The sequence below is a fragment of the Notothenia coriiceps genome, unplaced genomic scaffold (genome assembly GCF_000735185.1).
Source record: "Notothenia coriiceps isolate Sejong01 unplaced genomic scaffold, NC01 NC01_scaffold00003513, whole genome shotgun sequence".
NCBI lineage: Eukaryota > Metazoa > Chordata > Actinopteri > Perciformes > Nototheniidae > Notothenia > Notothenia coriiceps.
The window spans coordinates 30,001-49,111 of record NW_011336214.1 but is presented as its reverse complement, the minus strand read 5'-3'; the positions used below and the strand labels follow the sequence as shown (position 1 = coordinate 49,111).

The window sequence follows — 19,111 nt, the reverse complement described above, 5'->3', positions numbered from 1 at the left end:
AAAAAAATGTTCCGCCGGTCAACATGTCCGTTAAAGTTTAAATCTTCCGTACAAAATTAGAAAAGTGCCGATCAGAGGTCTTCTTTGTTATTTATTGAGCTTTAAAATTGATAACGACTCTGTTCTCTGTATAATAATATTTAATAAACGGTGGCTGCCTCTCTTTTCCTCCCCCTCTTCTGACAGCCCAGCAGCAGCAGCAGGAGACGTGGGGAGAGGGAGGCGGGCTATTTCCTCGTGATCAGAAAATGATCATATAGGGCTTACACACGGAGCCGTTGGACCCCCAGAGCGTTGCGTATGCCGGTCTACCCACCTTGGGACCCCCCCACAGAGCGGAGCAAGGCAACGAAACTTAAAATAAGAAGCAGCATTTTACGGCGCGCTCATAGGCGCGCTATGCATGGGGCCGCCTTGAGGGGGTTTACCGACATGTCGTTTCAGTAAATTAAAGGGTGTTTCATGTTGTCGTTGCTGTGGGACTTCTTAACTTTTTAATAGCCTTAATTTTCGCTAAATTGATTTATCAACTTTTAATACTTTTTAAGAACCCCGCGGACACACATAATCAAAGCCCGTATCTCTGAGTGTATCTTTTGAAAAAGGCGCTGAGAAAACAAACAAAATGATGGCTGTGCCTAAGCACTTAATTTCTGTTTCAGCCAGGCAGGGAAAGCGCCTGTTAGACTGTTCCTAATCAGGCCGTTTAAATGCATGAAGCCTCTGCAGATTAAAGTTCCACTGCTGCGATGTGTTGAGACAAGAGAAAAGTCTGTTTCCTTCCTCTCCGCCTTTCTGCCCGTCTTTCACCTTCAGGGTATATTTATCTATCTAATCAGTTGCATACCACCCGTCTTATAGAGAAATATAGAAAAAACAATAAGAGGGTCAGGCATATCAAAGACATACAAGACCTGCTGAGTGAATGTGGAGCAAGTTTGAGCCCGTTCCCAAACGATGTTTGTGTGTGCCACTGAATGTGTGTGTTTGCACAGATTGTGTCTCAGTATATATTACTTCTGAAAACACACAGGTTTGTAACAAATAATGCGCGGGTTTTGAATATGTCTTGGCTCATGGCAGAACACTAGACAGCAAGACACCTTGCTGCACACAACAGACATAAAAGTGTTGCTTTTCATGATTCGACCCGGTAAAGAAACGGCAGGTCAACAGATGTTGGAGAAGATCTGAGGATGTTATTGAGTGGTTTGGAAGTGAACGGACCCTGTTGGTATTTTTTTATGTGACAAGGAATAAAAAGCAGACTGAAGAAGGTGGATTTGAGCCAACAACAACCACAGGTAGGCCCAGTGCGATGCAGCTGGCCACTGACACACACACAAAAAACACACTTTCTCTTTGAAGTGTAAAGCACAGGCTCAAAGATGCACATGCACACATGAGTTACTCTCAACACAACTTCCAATATATGCACGTTGTGGTACTATGGTTGCAGCTAGTACACTGCATGTCAAAACACTCACACACACTTGGTAACACAACAACATATTTGAGCACATGCATTCATGAGGAAAACACGCAAACTGGCACTCTCATATGACAAACAAACACATTGGCTTTGATGAGGATTAGTCAGGGCAACATCTGCAAGAGTCTCTCAACTCTCCTCACATCTGTGACCACCTGCTCTCTGCATGGAGTCTGTTTAGTCAGGGACATGGTCACGTACTGTAACTAATAATGTGTAGAAAATCAGCATATACGAGTCACTTTCATGCAATGTTTCAATGCTATCTAACTCAAGACAGCTTGTTATTAGGCATGAGCTATTGTTGATGATACTGTTGATGATCATCACACACTAAGTATGCTCACCCTCCCTCTGACAGAGTGAATACTGTTTGTATTCAGAATCACAGCTAAACGAAGCTCCCTTCTCTTATGGTGTAGCTTGGACTAAATAAAACATGAACATGGTCTCCAAGATGTCACCCAAAGGACTTTGAAGAGCCGTTATAAAGATCAAAGTAAGCGGCTTTGGTCATCGCCATCTTGGCAGTAATGCCACCCTCTAACTCCCAGCTTTCCAAAATATGGGCAATGTTGGATGACTATGAGGCGGGCCAGAGTGGCGCAGCTGTTAGTATGAATAGTATATAAATTCACCACCCGTACAAGCTGTAGAGTTTACTGCTTTCTAAGGTAGAAAAGGGTTTAACTGATCTTGGATAAAATGTAACCAAGTTGTTTGTAAGACAATGTTAAATGTCACCTAGTAAATGTTTGCATGACTGGCACAGAATGGCATTGCACGTAGTCAGTACCGTTGGCAGCTGGTTCAGTCAGTATCAGTGCAGACTTGCTGTTTTACAGCCCACACCCAATCCCCGCTTATTTATTTGGAATGATCCAGTTCCTCTACACTAAAACGGAGTTGATGGGGATAGGGAGATGGCGTAGTGGCCGGATTGCAATTGGGCCACAGTCATAGCGAGGGGATCAAAGACGAGCTAACCCGTGGTAAGGTAATTACCCTTGACCACCTCCCTCTCTCCAAGCCCTGCCTCTCGCTGAATGCATCGATGAGCTCAACAATGACACTTATGCAGGTAATTACTTCCCCTCGTCTCTACCTGTCTCTCTTTCCCTTTCTTCATCCCCAACTTCCTCCCTGTCTACTCTCTATCACTTTTTCTCTTCCTCTCCCCTCTCAATTACCCCTTTCTTCCCTCTAATTCTCTCACAGGCCCACCTATTTCTCTCATCTCTTGGTCTATCACCCCCTCCCTCCCTGTCCCAGATGAAGTGATTAATCTTGTCCTTTCCGCTACCTGTAGACCCTCTGACCTTATTTAAAGGTAGAGCCCCCCCCCTCAACAATGGATGTGTTGTTCTGATAGAGAGAGAGAGAGAGAGAGAGAGAGAGGGACCCTGCAGACTAGGGGAAGTTCACCTCAACCCTCAGGAGGGAGAATAGGCTTGTGTCATGGTTCAGATATGTGGAAATACTTCCCTGCGACAAATGTACACATGCATGTAAGAACATACACCGAAAAATATAACATATACATATAATGCCATTCTAATCTAAATGGTTATTATCCTGTGCACAAACACAGTCCATATACGTACATGTGTGATGTGTAGTGCGTTGCTTGGATGGGTCTGTTTGGATCTAGAGAAAATGATACCGTTTTGAATAATGGTAGGGAAGCAGCAGAGACTGGTGAAGCAAAAAATATGATTAAAATCAAAATGAATACAACGAGACAAAAAAGACACCTTTATGCAATGCCCTGCCTTACAATATGTTGTGCTCATCAGGAAACTGCTTTTTTGCAATGAGATTAATCAAGGAACAGGGGAAATGTATAGCTGCCAGGTCAGGTTGCAGGTCAGATTTGACAACACATCGAGTGCATACAGACATGTTTGTGTGTGTTTTTGCAGGAAGGAATGGAAAAGCTTATGTGCGCCTCCACTCTCTTTTACATACAAGCACGCAAATATGCAGCAACAGCCTATTATTGTTCTCAAACAGCCATAAAACTGTGGTTAGCTTGGGGGATTTCAGTCATTAATTAAATAAACTCAGGCCTGCTTGTTGTAGCTGGATTGCTTGTTGTTCTTAGTTGGCGAAGACTGCCTTTCCCCATCACCTCTCCCCTTCTTGCTGTTAATCTCTCCTACAACACAGCTGTTTATTTGTTCAGCAGCAGACAACTTATCTCTTACATTACTACCTCAACACACAGCAGCGCCATTATGCCATTAACACCAAGGGTCTCTTAAACAGTGCAGCATGCCGCCATGTCTTTGTTTAACTTAATGGGCCGCAGAATGTTGAGTTACACAAGCCCTTAATGGTGCACCCATCCAGAATGCTCACTCGTCTGGATAGAAGACGTTTTGCAATAACCCAAACAATCAACAACTGCACCACGTATTGGAACTTCCCCGCCCTCCAAGTTTGTTCTTGGCAGTGATTCGCCACTGGTTTGGCTGGCACAGCGTTCATACCGTAAGAGCTTGAAGGATTATATACACAACCACAGTTGATAGTAATTCGGATTACTGATTCTGGCAAATCAGAACAATAGTCTTTGTTTTAAAACTCTCCACAATATTGTATAAGAACTGGCTTAGGGACAACAAATCTACACTTGATTTGTGTTATAAATGTACATTTTGAAGGCTTGTCAAAGGCAGCAGGGTGACATGGTGATTCTTTAGTAGATTTCAGAAGTTTAATCAAATAAATTAACAACAAGGGCTGCCTGACTCTGATCTCCCTGTAGATGCAGTAGAGGAAAACCAATCAACATTATAACATTATACAAGGGTGAAAAGATCCATCAAAGGGCCAAATTATATACAAATATAAAAAAGGTTAAAAACGCTTCATTCCTTATTAATCATGATCTGCTCTTAGACATTTTACAACCCTTAGGACTCCAATGTAATAATGAGTAAGCTATGAGATGGATATGCAGATGATATTATGTTTCCAGGAGTCCTGCCGGCTGATTGACTTTGTAATGTTTGACAGAAACTATTCTGCATACTAACTGAAGCCTACAGAGAGTTTAAAGCTCTGGGAGGACTGCATTGTGTATACTATCATCACATTTTCCCTAAGTGGTACGTTGCTTTGAAAAACATGTATTGGTTTTTGTAAGGCTGCCAGGTGAAGAGTTGTGATTAGTCAGCATAATGTTTAAATCACAAGTGAACTCACATAAAAGGATCAAAACATACATTACGTTTTCACTGATGATGTAACTGAATTGTTTACTAGCCTGTTGTGTGACTCATTATGTGTATATCACAGTAAGATGGAAAACAGCTTTACGAGGCTGACTAAGTGGCTTACAGTTTAATGTCCAGAGTTTAAAGTTGAGCACAATCAGCCAAAGTTACTCACAGGGAACAACCAACCCACCCCACTGAGCTGTGTTGCTGTGGACACAATGACAGCTCTTTTTTTAAACCATCTAATTACATAAACACATAAGCGCATACACACTCACATGCAGACACACATACAATGCTGACAATGGGCAGTAGTATGACAGTGAGTAAGAGAGAGAAGGAGGAGAGCTGAAGGAGGTATAATTATACAGTGCTGAAGCTTTCAGGGAGGATATTTATGACATCAAAGCTCTTGGCACGCGCCCTGTGTTTCCCCAGAGGCATAGCAAAGAACGGAGGGACCAGGTCATGCCAGCTGCTGCCCATTTCTTCACATCAGCCTCCAAACTTTAGAAACAATGCGTGTTGTGTCCAATTTTATGAAGACACACCACAAAGGTCCCCTTTGACGAAGAACAAACATCAGGGGTCCACTTTAAAAACTATGTAGCCGAGGTTAAACAATAGAATCGGCAACACACTTCATAAAACAACAGCTATATTGGTTTAAGCTGGTGCCAAATGGAAAGAACACCATTTTGTTTTAATCTTTTGTTATTCTGAGATTTAAATTCCTATTAACCTGCATTTAAATGTCTTGTGGTTAACAGACGTATGCGCTTTTTCTTGTTAAACTTAACAATTATTATAGCACGTCTTACTGACAGACACAATGACACATGTTTCACATTGGGAAGACACATTTTAAACCTTATCATAGTTTCCTTTTCACTTTTACCGTAGATATAAAAACTGTACATTTCCCCACTGCTCTTGGTTGAGCTTCTTTTAAAATTATTTTACAGGGTCCTAGTCTTTGTCTGGGCTGATGTGAACTTGCCTATGCCGAACACAGGGGTGGTCCTGGAGGTTTACAGGTGGACATAACAGTTTACGGCTGGTGGCAAAGACCACTTACAGATGGTCAACAATGTTGGAGGGAAGAGGAGAAAGAGACGCCTCATTTCTCCAACACTCAACTGGCCTTTTCCCTGTCTGCCCTTGGCTTTGGTCTATGGGGCTCTGATCACATTCAAAAGCTTAAAGAAAAACAAAGCGGTCTTTTAAGTTACAATGGATCATTGCACACTGTAAAACGTTTTTTGAGAATATATTGGAAGTGTGTGTCAGACTGATATTTCTGTCTTGAATCTAAGGTCTAATAGTGAGATAATGTAGGCATAGTGGAGATCTAAAGAGTTCTAGTTAGAAAAGGCAGTGTGATTAAATGGTGAAAGTTATATTTAAAACCAACAGAGGGCAGGCAGCATGCTGTGTTAAAACCACACACCTGGCCCTGGTGGGTTTATAAGGGGTGTAAACTTGGTGTAAACTTCTGTTGCTTCAAAGTGTAGATATATGTCTCAATATGTGTGCGGCGCAGTAGAGGAGCACATGGGCCAATCTGGTGATCTGTGTGAACACTGCTGATGTCTAATCTCTACATTCATATTCAAATGCAGTGTTGAGGTGCGTATCTTTCCTACATTTTGTGTTGAGAGAAGACTTTCTTTTTGCCGCTACTTTTAATTGAACTATTCACATCTTACACTGCACTGTAACTTTTATTCATGTACCTGTGTTATTCATGTTGTATTATCTTTGCTTTTTAATGTTTGTAATGTGTTTTATGCTCTTAATGTCTTTCATTTTTGTAAAGCACTTTGAATTGCCTTGTGTTGAAAAGTGCTATGTAAATAAACCTGCCTTGCCTTGCATTGACTATGTCCAAATCTATAATCTATACTGTCTAATCTATATTATTGACCTATAGTACACTGTTGAGATGTCCCTTTCTTTACTCGTACATACTGGAGGACTGATTCAGAAGAATTCGACACATAAATCCATGAGCCTGTGTTGCTGTGGTAAAGGCTAATGTGTTAATGGTCACGGTGATTCAAACAAACATAAGCAATTACTTGCATAACAGAGAAGAATGGAAATACCGACTGACACAGTAGCTTTCCTGAAACCTTTGAGCCTAATTGAAGCAGCAGTCGTCAGATAAAATATCAGAATGAACTACCACTGAACTGGCTCTGGCACCTTGGACTCCACTAGCCTGCCAATGCCAACTTCATGAGAGGGCAATCCGGCCTTATCACCTCCTTACCATAACTAGTACCTACCTAGAGCATCAGAGCTTTCCTCACACTGTTGTGTTGATGGCATGGCAATGGGAGGGTTTGGAATAGAAATAGACACACACACACACACACACACACACACACACACACACACACACACACACACACACACACACACACACACACACACAGACAGACAGACAGACAGACAGACAGACAGACAGACAGACAGACAGACAGACAGACAGAGTTCATGGCAGTGGAAGAAAGGACCAGTCTGAGGAGTAAAACAGTGAGAAGAGAAGGAGTGGTTGATAGGAGGATGTGAGGAGAAATGAGGATGTGTTACAGGGCGGAGAACAACCACCAATACTTTGACGGGATCTTGACTGTAAATATATGCCTCATCAGAATCTTTGATGTCTAAAATCATAGGATTATTGTATGCCACTTCAGAGAACAGCTGAATCATTTTCCGAGCAAAGTAACGATAATACAGTAAGGTTATCTAAGGTTACTTGTGGGCAAATATCACATGTATTTTTCTGCTTCTCGCATACTCATGTCTATAAACAATTGAGCTGTATTAAGAAAGAGGATTACATACGACTTACTAAAATGTTCAGCTTAGTCCCAAACTACATTGCTGGCATTATGGTGCAATGTATAGAGACTCCCTGCTTTCCACCTTCCAGACTGCTGTTTAGTGTGACATGGCTGTTTTACAGGCCTACCTGATGATCCGACACACACCACCTGCTGAAGCAGCCATGATGTCAGCCTTGAAACATCACAAACATGTCCAACCCTGCACTCACTACCATTCTTTCCTCTCCCTTTCCTTCCTTTTCCATTCCCTTTATTGCATTCGGTCAGTTTAAAGATTAAGCTGATATGCTATTCTGTTAACACTAAAATGTGTTTTTCCTCTGTTTACTCTTAACTTATTTCCTTGTCTTGTCTGTTTAGAGTAAACTTCAGTCCCAAACATTTTCACACATTTCCTAATGCCCTCTGTCTCCGATGTTTGTTGCCCCAGGACAGGAAAAAGCGAGCTCTTCCTCCACTTAGAGAGAAAAGTGGTCAGGCTGAATCAGGCGCTGACAGGACTAAGCCTCTACCTCTCTGAAGTGTCTACAGGGGAAGTGTCACTGGAATGAGGGAAAGAGACACAGAGAAAGAGAGAGACTCTAAGAGAAAGGTATCCTCTTTCCCACAGATAGATAAAAGTAATTCCACTGAATGCACAAAATATATATCATACGCAGATTAAAAAAACCTTTACTTTGTGTACAGGTGCCAAGAGTTCTGATCTTCCCACCTTGCCTCTTTAACACACACACACACACACACACACACACACACACACACACACACACACACACACACACACACACACACACACACACACACACACACACACACACACACACATATCCTGACACGTCGCTAAACATCAGAAAGATGCCGCTGTCCCGCGGGCATGTCTTTTTCTCTCCCACGCCCTTCCCTCCCTCCCTCATTCCCATCTCACAGAAGACAAGCCCTAGAACAAGATAAGCATTTGAGAAGCAGATCGGGACACAAATTGTCTTTTGTTGGGGTTTAAACCTGAGAGGTGTTTACACAACACGGCACATTATGCATGCACGCTCAAACACATAGGTATATACACTGAATTTGAGACGGAGAGCATGCCCCGGGCCCGGAAGAAGAGGGAGGGGAGGGTGAGAAGATGACTAGATGGAGAAAAGAATGAGGCATCAACTGTAGAGATGCTTAAGGCTAAAACTGTAAAGTACTCATGTGTATGTGTAAATCTGTATGAACCCCATCAAGTTGTGTGGCGGGCAGTGAGGTAATAGGTGCACCGGGTGCATCGAGGAGAGAGGAATAGTTGACATTCAATAGCTGACATCTGACTGACGTAAGGCATTCCCTGCTGTAAACAGACGGTCTCATCAGACACACAGCGTTCAGACCTGGACAGTGTTGAGCAACCCACTAGCACCTCATGTTTAATGTGATAACACCCTGGAATGCGCTAATGTTAGCACCATGCTAACTGGAAACTTCATTTTGCTGTTGCAACAAAGCATGGAAACTTGCTGGATACAATGAGTACCTTATTTTTTCTAATTTTAAACAGCTAGGTTTCATGATTATTGTTTGTAATCAAAACACTCCTTATTTAATTTAAACGCGTCTATCAAGATGTAAACCACCTCAAACAAATATAAAAGCTCTTGAACTAAGCAATGAAAGTGTGGAAAGACTTTTTTGTAAACCGAAAATGAAAAATAAATAAATATTCAAATCAACAAAAAAAAAAACACTGGACATTATCAAGACATGCAGTGACTTACGATCTTGTTTGAAATTCATCTTCACAAAACAGCTTTGGTCAAATCACCTGCTCCATAATGGCCTAATTGCTAAAACTCAAGCTCCATTAGACATTTAAACCAGCATGGAAATGGGCTGAGCACCTCTGATCTAAATAAAACTTGACCACAGTGACACCCACAAACCAACGACGAGGTCATGGGAGAATTAACGCGCTATAACAAGACTGTTGTCTGTGCCTGTACACTGGAAGCTATCACAGTAGCATAGACAAAGCAGACGGGATGTATACAATAGGAGGCCATGGGCCAACTAGGGCTATTCTGTAGGGTGCTGGGCTGCTCTCTCTCCGTGAATGTGAGGTGGTCAGTGTGTGGGACGTGCTCTGGGCCAAACTGAGCTAAAAAAGCACTGAAGGGTAGCAGGAACATCACGTCCCCACAGCAGGGGCAAATTCTGGGTAGGAAGTCACTGTCATGCACACTCCCACATTTACCCTACATGTCATTATCATGCAATGAAACGTGGCACTGTGCACGATCACAAACGCCCTGAGTGACATCTTAGCAATGTACTTAACACGCACACAGATTGGGGTGAGATTGAGCTGGTTCACAACGTCTCCCACTGTTGACATTTGATCCAATTGCAACGCAGATCTAAAGCGTAGGCCACTTTCTTTTTTTCTCCTTTCTATTTTATTGCACTCATGTGCGTCAGTCAGACCTGCTCACACATACATGAACGTTTTGTCATCGTGCTTGATTCAAACCGGTTCAGCAGTTTTTCAGCAGTGTGCAGCATTCAAACATAACATTAAGTGAGTGAAATAACCATACATCCTGCGTTACTGGTGCTCCCACTACTTTTTATGTCAAGACTTGTCAAAATAGTTTTGTAGCACAAACATTCTCTCACTCATGCTCACACACTCACACACTCATATACACACCTACACACACAGTTACGCACACATTCACATTGATGGTGTAAGCAGCTGAAAAGGCAAGGATGAATCATGGTAGGCTGGAAAACTGTCCTGCACAGACTCTGGGGTACATTTTGGAGGGGATGCAACTTTCTAAAAGCTCTCCAGACACTACTACATGACTCACTACTTTGTAAAGAGTTGGATGGAGAAGTGGATGGAGTGAAGGATAGAGAAAGATGACAGGGGGCGGAAGAGGTAACAGGGGACTAGTTAAAAACACAGCAGAGGGTATAAGAGAGGACAAAAGTTTCCAACAATCTGCACAGTGTGTGTGTGTGTGTGTGTGTGTGTGTGTGTGTGTGTGTGTGTGTGTGTGTGTGTGTGTGTGTGTTTGCACTTGTGAATGTGCATGTCTGTATATCTGTACTATCTTGTAAGCATGCATGTACATATGCAATATGAGCTTCCTGCAAATGATATGTTTGTGTGTGTGCCTTGTTGTGTTCATGGGCGTAAAGGTTAAGTAGTCTGAGCTGAGGGACAGATGCAGTGTGCTGGGGGAGGTGAGGCTGCTGGCCTGTTAGTTTCTGTGCTGGATGATGGTGGGGATGGTCGAGGTTCAGTCAGGCCTGCAGCTCTCCTGTGGAGAGTGACCTCATCGCCTGGCCCCTGGCATTGTGGCAGCAGCACAAAGCCATGCAGGGGATGGAGAGAGAAGACTGTGGGGGAGGGACTGGATGTAAGTGTGGATGTATATGTGAATGAGTCTGCATGACTGAGAGAGTGAGAAAGACAGGAAGAGAAAAAGGGAGAGAAAGTGGTGAATTCTGAAAAGGGGAAAAAGAGGACCACCGGGCTCTCAGGAAGACCGGGGATGAGAGCACACAGAGAGTCAATGAGGGGAGTACCAGACAGGAAACACAAACATACATGCAAACAAATACACTTAACAGCACACAACAGAAACCTGCTCATTTGTTAGTGCTGTTATTGCGTAGCCTGCCATAAAATACAAATCTCAGTCCCAGTCACATTAGTCTCACACCTGAACACACACAGAGAAACAGGTTCTCTCAATGGCGGGAAAAGTAACACAAATAGCTACAATACAGTCACGCAAGGGACTTCCTCAATAGTGTCTACAAAATCACGATTCTAACGGGAGAAGACAAACAGACATCCATTCAGTGCCACTACATCCTGTTTCCCCTGCACTTCAAGCTGCCAGGAAGAATTCAGGGTGTCATATAAGAGTAAGTTAGTGTCCAAGCATGTAGGCAGACAATGACTGTGTTCTTGTTTCCAGTGCAACTGTCTGACTAGGAAAAGCTAAGGAAAGACTCAAGAGAGTTCATTTCTGTATTATCTGTGTGGCAAAAACACCCCCTAGGGGCTGCTTTATGGTAACTGCACATTTTGAGTGTCAATGTGTATTAGGGCTTCAAATAACAATTGATTTAAAAACTTTTTTTTGTCAATAATATTTCAGAAAATTGTGAAAAATGTTCCCCTTCAGTCTTGTCTCTTCAGTCCAAAACCCAAAGATATTCAGTTAAATATGATATAAAACAGAAAAGGCAGGAAATGTTCATATTTGAGGGACTAAAATGCATGAAAGATTACTTAATAATAATAATTAATAATCAAAATAGATAACAATTTATTGTTTCTTTAAGTAATAATAGCAGCAGCTCTAGTTTCCATGTAGATGGACATGTACAGTATGTAGTATGTGGCTGTAACTATGCATTTAGTCGTAGTTTACCAAAACATTTGTTTTATTATTTTAGAAATATCAAGCCTGTGTTTCGAATATAAACCAATTCCCCAAAGCACAGACCTAAAGTTACACATCTATTGATTCTAATGAGAGAGCTATCAGATATGAGGATGAGAGTGGTTATAATGTGATAAGCCTACGCAGCACACTATCTCACATTGCATCCTCTTTGTTGTTTTGTCCCTTCGCACAATCCTTAAATAAACTGCAGCTGGAACTCGAGATGAGGCGGATCTCTCTTGGGCACTTTTTAGTGTCTTTCACTTTGCTATTGTTTGTTTGGGTTTTCTATCTCTCGTTGATTTATTTATTATTGTTTTTACACACACACACACACACACACACACACACACACACACACACACACACACACACACACACACACACACACACACACACACACACACACACACACACACACACACACACACACACACACACACACACACACACACAAAGAGCGTCAGTACACTAAAGATGTTCCCTGTCCATCGGCAGGGGCTAGTGGGAAAGGTGCAGAGGTCAGGGTTTAGGGGTCAAAGATCATCTAATCGGTCACTTCATCAACTCATTACTCTGCTTGTTAATTAGAGGATTAAAGCAGGCAGGATGAGGTAAGCATCACCTCTTTCCAACCCTTCCCCCTATTGTACCCATAGCTGTAACATCTTAACTACACCATTTTAAAGTTCTGCTTCTCTCATATATATATATATATATATATATATATATAACAGTTGGGTCCTGGCCTGAAAATATGTTACAACTCCTGTTACCAGATGGCAGTATTATTTTAGAATATTGCAAACTCTGCCAAGGCGGCTCGAGGAATGGGATTCACAGGGCCTCCTCCTGCCTGCCAGAATATTGATGTGGTTGCACTGACAGCAGAGCTTCTTGTGTCTTTGCTGTCCCCAGGGGAGTGATTTGTGGTACTGTATGAGGGAATTAGACTAATGCATGTAGAGAGGAGATCTACGTGTCTATTTGTTTTGTTTGTGTAAAGGGAAAACTAAATGTGTTGCTGACAGATTACCCAGAGGAGCCTCTTCCTCTTGTATTAATCCCTCTCTAAATGTGACCTCAAAAATGATTGCTTCTGTGTCCGTCCCAGCCTGCCTTGCCTTCATGGTTGCACTCACGCATTAAGTTGGAGATCATCAAGGTCATTTTTTCCGAGTGTGCAGAAAAAGCTGAAAAAACAGACCGATAATAACTCATACAGTACACGCTCTACTGCTATCATACATCTCATTTCATATAGTATCACTTCAATAGAAAGTTAGATAAGGAACACTAATACGGTAGGAACTAAAAGAATGAGTGTTTAAACAGGCGATAGCGCTACTGACCATATTGAAAGACTGATTTACAATGGGCATTCAACCAGTGGAAGTGGTGGGGTGATAGGCAGGCAAATCTCATCAAGGGTGCACCTGGACAAACAGGCTCTGTGCATGCATAGGTGCAAATAAGTACACACACACACACACACACACACACACACACACACACACACACACACACACACACACACACACACACACACACACACACACACACACACACACACACACACACACACACACACACACACACACACACACACACACACACACACACACACACCTCTGTAAACTTGACATCCATATCCAAATGCAAAACCCTCAGTTATCAGCCTGGCATTTTCTTGTCAAAACCTTTAATCTGAAAACTATCATCTAAGCGCTGTTTGTTGGCTGAAACCAAAACAGAATAATCACACATGCAGATGGTTAGATACGATAACAGTTTGAGTTGATGTGATAACAACTCCAGTATAGTTACAGTGTTGAGACAGGTGGTTGCATGCTGGTTTGAGTGTTAGTAAAGCAGGCTTGGCACAATGTGAAATAAAACACCTGTTCCCAGCTTATCGTGTGTGCGTGTATGTCTGTTCGTGTGGGCATATCATAATGGGGTCATTATAGCAGCTAATGGGAAGCAAATAGAGGGGTCCACCCAGTAATTCAGACATCAGTTCAGGGACCAGCCAAGGTCAAACAGATAAACAGACGGAGAGACTGTCCTCTAATCAGGGACGTGCACAGGTACGGGCTAATGTTGCCCGGGCAACGGCCCGTTTGGCCTTTTTGGCTGAAATGCCCCTCTGGAGAGAGCGAGAGTTTTTTTTTTTTTTTCTGTTGTGGCTGAATCAACATGATAAGCCCACAATTAGTATTGTAGCGTCTCGCTGCGGGAAACACACGTTGTCAGCGCTGTCATCTGCCGGTGCGTTAAGACCACCTCAGTGTCAGATTTTGGAAACTTGATTTTGAGTTGTCTCATGGCAGTTAGGGTATAAGGGACAAACCAAGGGACTTTACTTCCTCTTGATATTATTTACAAAAAAAAAACTAAATATAGCCTACTTGTTGTTATTGTCTTTTCATCTGTAAACTCCCTCAATGGGGCCGCTCGCTCTCTTTTCTTAATCGCCCTCTCACGGGTGAACAGTTCACTGTCCTGCTTCATTGTAGGATTTCGGCCATGTCTCTACCACTTTAGTTTGACCATCTCTGTTATTAAGTTATGGAATACTAAATAAATAAGTAATTAGATACCTTACTGTTACTGCGCTCATAAAGAATGATAAGAATAAGAATAATGTGTATTGAACTGGTTTCATTAATTAGTGAGTTTATTTAAGGTAATTAGTGAGAGGCCCTATTTTATCAGTATGTCTGGACTGCACAGCAGTTACAATGGTCAAACTACATTAGAACAGAATTGTCCCCATTTTGTCTTTAATAGTTACTAACATTAGATATTTTTGGTGAGATATGGACCGCAAAACTAAAAATGTCCCTGGTTTTCATTTTTAAAATCAAGTCACCGAATGCAAGTAGTCGCCTTAGCTTATTTTGTTATGAGATGTGAATTACTGTTCAATTTAGTTGATGTGGTTTCTTTTACATTAAAAACAAGTTACCATACGGGGGGAGGCCCTTTTTCCAGTTTAGAGCAATAGCCCCTCCAAATGTCCGTGCACGTCCCTGCCCCTAATGGTGGATTATAAATTCATTTTGCTTACAGCTACAGTATTTCTTAGAATCCATTGCATTTTTGTTCGGCAAAAGTAAAATATTCCTTACTTTTAATTTCATTAACACTACCACAATGCCTAGTAGTGTATTTGTGTTCTTTAAGGGAATCTGAATAACTTACATTTCAAATAGTCTATATACAAAAAAGTTTGCGTAATTATCTCTTCATACCTATAACCCCTCAGTTCGCCTTTTGATTACATAAAACGTGTAGAATTTGAAATCTGGAAGGCAAAAAAGTGAGTTGAGGTTTGACTTCCAGGCAGCTGAGAAAAGATGGAGTACACACACACGCGCGGCTGGTGGAGCTCAGAAACGTTTGGGCCATAAAGTTTGACATATGGAATGGTGTGTTAATCAAAGACTTAGCGCTTCCAGCTGGAGCAGCCTCACTGGGAACACAGTCTGACATGCATACTTGAGAATGTCCTGCCTGTGTGTGTGTTTCTCATGATAATGTATTGTAATCCCTGTCATCTTTTGTAGTGAGGGGTGGTATTTGTGGGCTTGGTTTTGCACGTGTGTGTATAGAGTGTGGTTGCAAGTGTTCTATACGTTTGTCCTCCTAAACCTATCCATGACTTAACCCTTTCAATCTCCATCCAACTATTGTTTATATAGTTTACAGCAAGGATTTGCATGATCTCCTCTGAGAAAGCTGACTGTTGAGAGGGATGAAGAGAGCAAAGAGTATGGATTTAAAAAGGAGAAAGAGAGGCAGGAGCACATAGAGTTGCAAAGGGGTGGAAAATGTCCTAGGAAAGTTAACCTCGGAAATGTCTACTTAAAAAGCAAAATCATTTGATATCAATACTATTTTAGTCATACAAAAGGTAATTTAGTACACCATATATATTCAAAATGCATCTTTGCTTGAATATATATGTATTCTAGAATGGAACAACGATAAAGTAATATTTCCTCCAAGGATCAATAAAGTATTTCTGATTATGATTCACTTAAGCAGAGTGTTTCGTTTTTTGGGGGAAAAAAAACCTTTTCACTTTACTCTTAATGCCTTTCGATATTCTGTTTTCATTCTCCATCCAGATTATCTCAAACACAAACAAACTAAATGCTGAAATCCGTACATTGCTGGCAATAAAAGCTGGGGAAGAAAACATTTACAAAACGGCATACGATCAAAGCCGGACCCTAGTGCTGTCTTAGTGTAAATAACATCCTGCCGACCTAATTCCCTACTGGATATAGTTTTTCTCCAGAATGGCCCATACTTGAGATATACACCACAGTATAGCATCTCAGCCCCAACGCAAGAGTGGTGGAAAGCTTCACAGCTGAAATATATGAAGTGCATATATACACATGTGTGACTCTTGGTGTTTGGAGGAGTGGCTTCAACACTGGCATTATTGCAATACAATCTAATGACATTGATTTAAGCACGTCCGAGCAATACACTTAAATAACCCTTGACATTATTGTGACCCAACTTTCAGCCATGTGTAAGGACAAGGAAGCTAACACACACTCCTGCAGTTCAGCATTACAGTATGTAGCATGTTAGAGCAAGTCAAGGAATGGCTTGGTATATGAATATTAACAACAAAGTTATTAACATTTCGATGATTAAATGTGTCAGTTTACTTCGTGGTGGTCATTGTGTTCAAGACATGCAGATATTAATCCTGATCCATGTAGAAAACGACATATTTTGATTGGTTTCCAAGAACGAGATGGATTGTGCTATAGACTTAAACTGCATACTGATGTGAGAAACCACAGCACAGTGTACTACTGCTGCAGAAGCAAACAATTTGACAAGAAAAAAGCACATTTGAAAGAAGAAAAGACAGCATTGTCTCTTATTCATCTCGGTAACAAAAATGCAATGCTTACAGAACAAGCATAGACTTCCTGAATTCCTAGAGAGGCAGATAAGTAACTTAAGAAAGGTTAAGAGAGCATAAGACAACATGGAAACAGAGAGATACAAAGGGAAAAAAGTGATGAAAGGAAAAAGAGAGCATTGGAGAGGGCAGGGAAACAAAGAGGGCTTCATTGTGTTGGATCCTAGTCATTACTGAAGGAGGCGATAGCATAATATAGTGCTAATGGGGGAACAAATCGTGTGGTGTTCAGCTTACATAACTGCTGAGTAACTAATCACACAAAATGTGTTCTTGACACACAGGCAGTTTTATGGCCTCTCTTTTTAGCACTCAAACAGAAATAGCCATTTGGTAAATGTTTTAGGGAATTTACTGAACAAAATATAAAACGTTTTTTTTGCTGTTATCCAGCGATGCATGCCCTGACCCATCACCTTTCTGTCTTGCAGAGGCCTATACTAGCAGGAGCAGTGGTCAACTGTCACTACCTTCTCACCGAATGAGACCGCATGTGCAAGACTACCTGATGACCCAAATGGCCAGCTGTTTGCAGAACGAGGTAGGAGAAGGGAGGGGGTGCAAACCGAACGAGAGAGAGAGAGAAGACTGTGCAGTGAGACTCCATCTGCTAATGTGCGTCATTCCTTGACAGTTCTGGCACATCTAAAGAAGCCAATGTACTTCATGCTGGGACTTCATCAATGCCAAAGCAGAAGGCATCAATGTGCAAAAATGATCGCTCTCAAGCTTGTAGATATTTATATGCTGCTATAGGAGATTACCAGTATTGTACATCAAGTAGGATAAGCTAGAGTCCCAGATGCACCTTCTCAGGCAAATGTTTGTCCCAAACCTTATGAGAACATGTGTTCTCTACAGCATTTAAGCAATATGCAGAGGCCTGCTGCTTGCTGTGTGCCATTTTTTCAGTCATTCTTGAGTACCACATTGGCCATACATCAATACACTTCTGTCTTCAGGAGCAACAGGAGCAACAGGAGCAACAACCGCACCACAACCGCAATGTGACCAAGCGCCCAGTCAGCCGTCCAGCATCGTCAGCAAAAAGTGACGAGTGAGGAAAAACAGGAAGCGTGAGGGAGGCTGTCAGAGCGACGGAGAGAGAGTTAGATGACAGCATAGCCAACTAACTGCCATGTCACAATACAATCCAGCAAATCAGACAAGCTTTTCCCGAGCTTCGAGCCTTCAGCACTGCGGGCTGCATGTTCACCCACAAATGACATAATAACGAGTTCCTGCACAGCATTAATGGTTGATGCTAGCTGTGTGTAGCGAGACAGCAAACATGACAGCAAGCCGAAAGATGTTTACATCATGCATGGTTTCATGGGCCGATGACAAAGCCTTTACATAGCTTGGCATGCCAAGAGGCCTTAAGTATATTAGAACCTCATGGTTTACGGTCTACTGCCACATATTTTTGTGGTGTAACTCTAATCTGCTGCATCAGCCACCCAAGAACATGGTTTTTCAGACTGTCCGGCTCTATCACATGTTGCACCCTGCTCGGGCCTGCTTCTGAAACTCTGACATGCAATCAGAGGCCTGCGTGCCTATGCCAAGGAAGCACGGTGAATTGTCAACTGACAAAAGACCAAAAAAGAGTGTGTTTTGGGTTTCGTCTGTGGAGGATTTAGCCAACAGGAAAGCTCCGGTGTTTTCCTCTCCATGGGGCATAATGGATTCTCCCCGCCAATGAAACCCTATTCCCGCTGCCAGGCTGGATCGCCATCACTGGAGATCTGGGACAGATGGAAGGATGGCGCGAGGGTGTTTGAAGAGATGAAGAATGTGAAAGAACAAGATGGGAGGGAAAAGAGAGGGATAAAGGGAAATTGGCATCCCTTTCTCTCCGAGACGAGTATGGAGAATCGTTGATTTCTGAGTGTGTATGTCAGCACCACCGCCCACATCTGCATTCACAACTCGATACTGACATATAGACAGCGTACCATAACAACCAACCAAACAACCCATTACAAACACACAGACACATCCAGCTGCTCCCTTCCCCACCCTTTGCTGCATACCCCTCCTCTTCTGCTACAGCTGTCCATGTTCAAACTTCAATCCCTCTGCTCACTGGAGATGCTCCCAAAGCAGGCAACACTGGCACACAGTGGCCA

The 19,111-nt window shown here is 42.2% G+C and overlaps 1 protein-coding gene across 1 annotated transcript in view; it reads right to left on the bottom strand.

Moving 5' to 3' along the window:
* The window catches only part of LOC104941536 (cAMP-dependent protein kinase type I-beta regulatory subunit-like), a 39,796-nt gene that overhangs the window by 4,822 nt on the left and 15,863 nt on the right, over window positions 1–19,111 (bottom strand). The gene's annotated exons all lie outside the window — the stretch shown is intronic.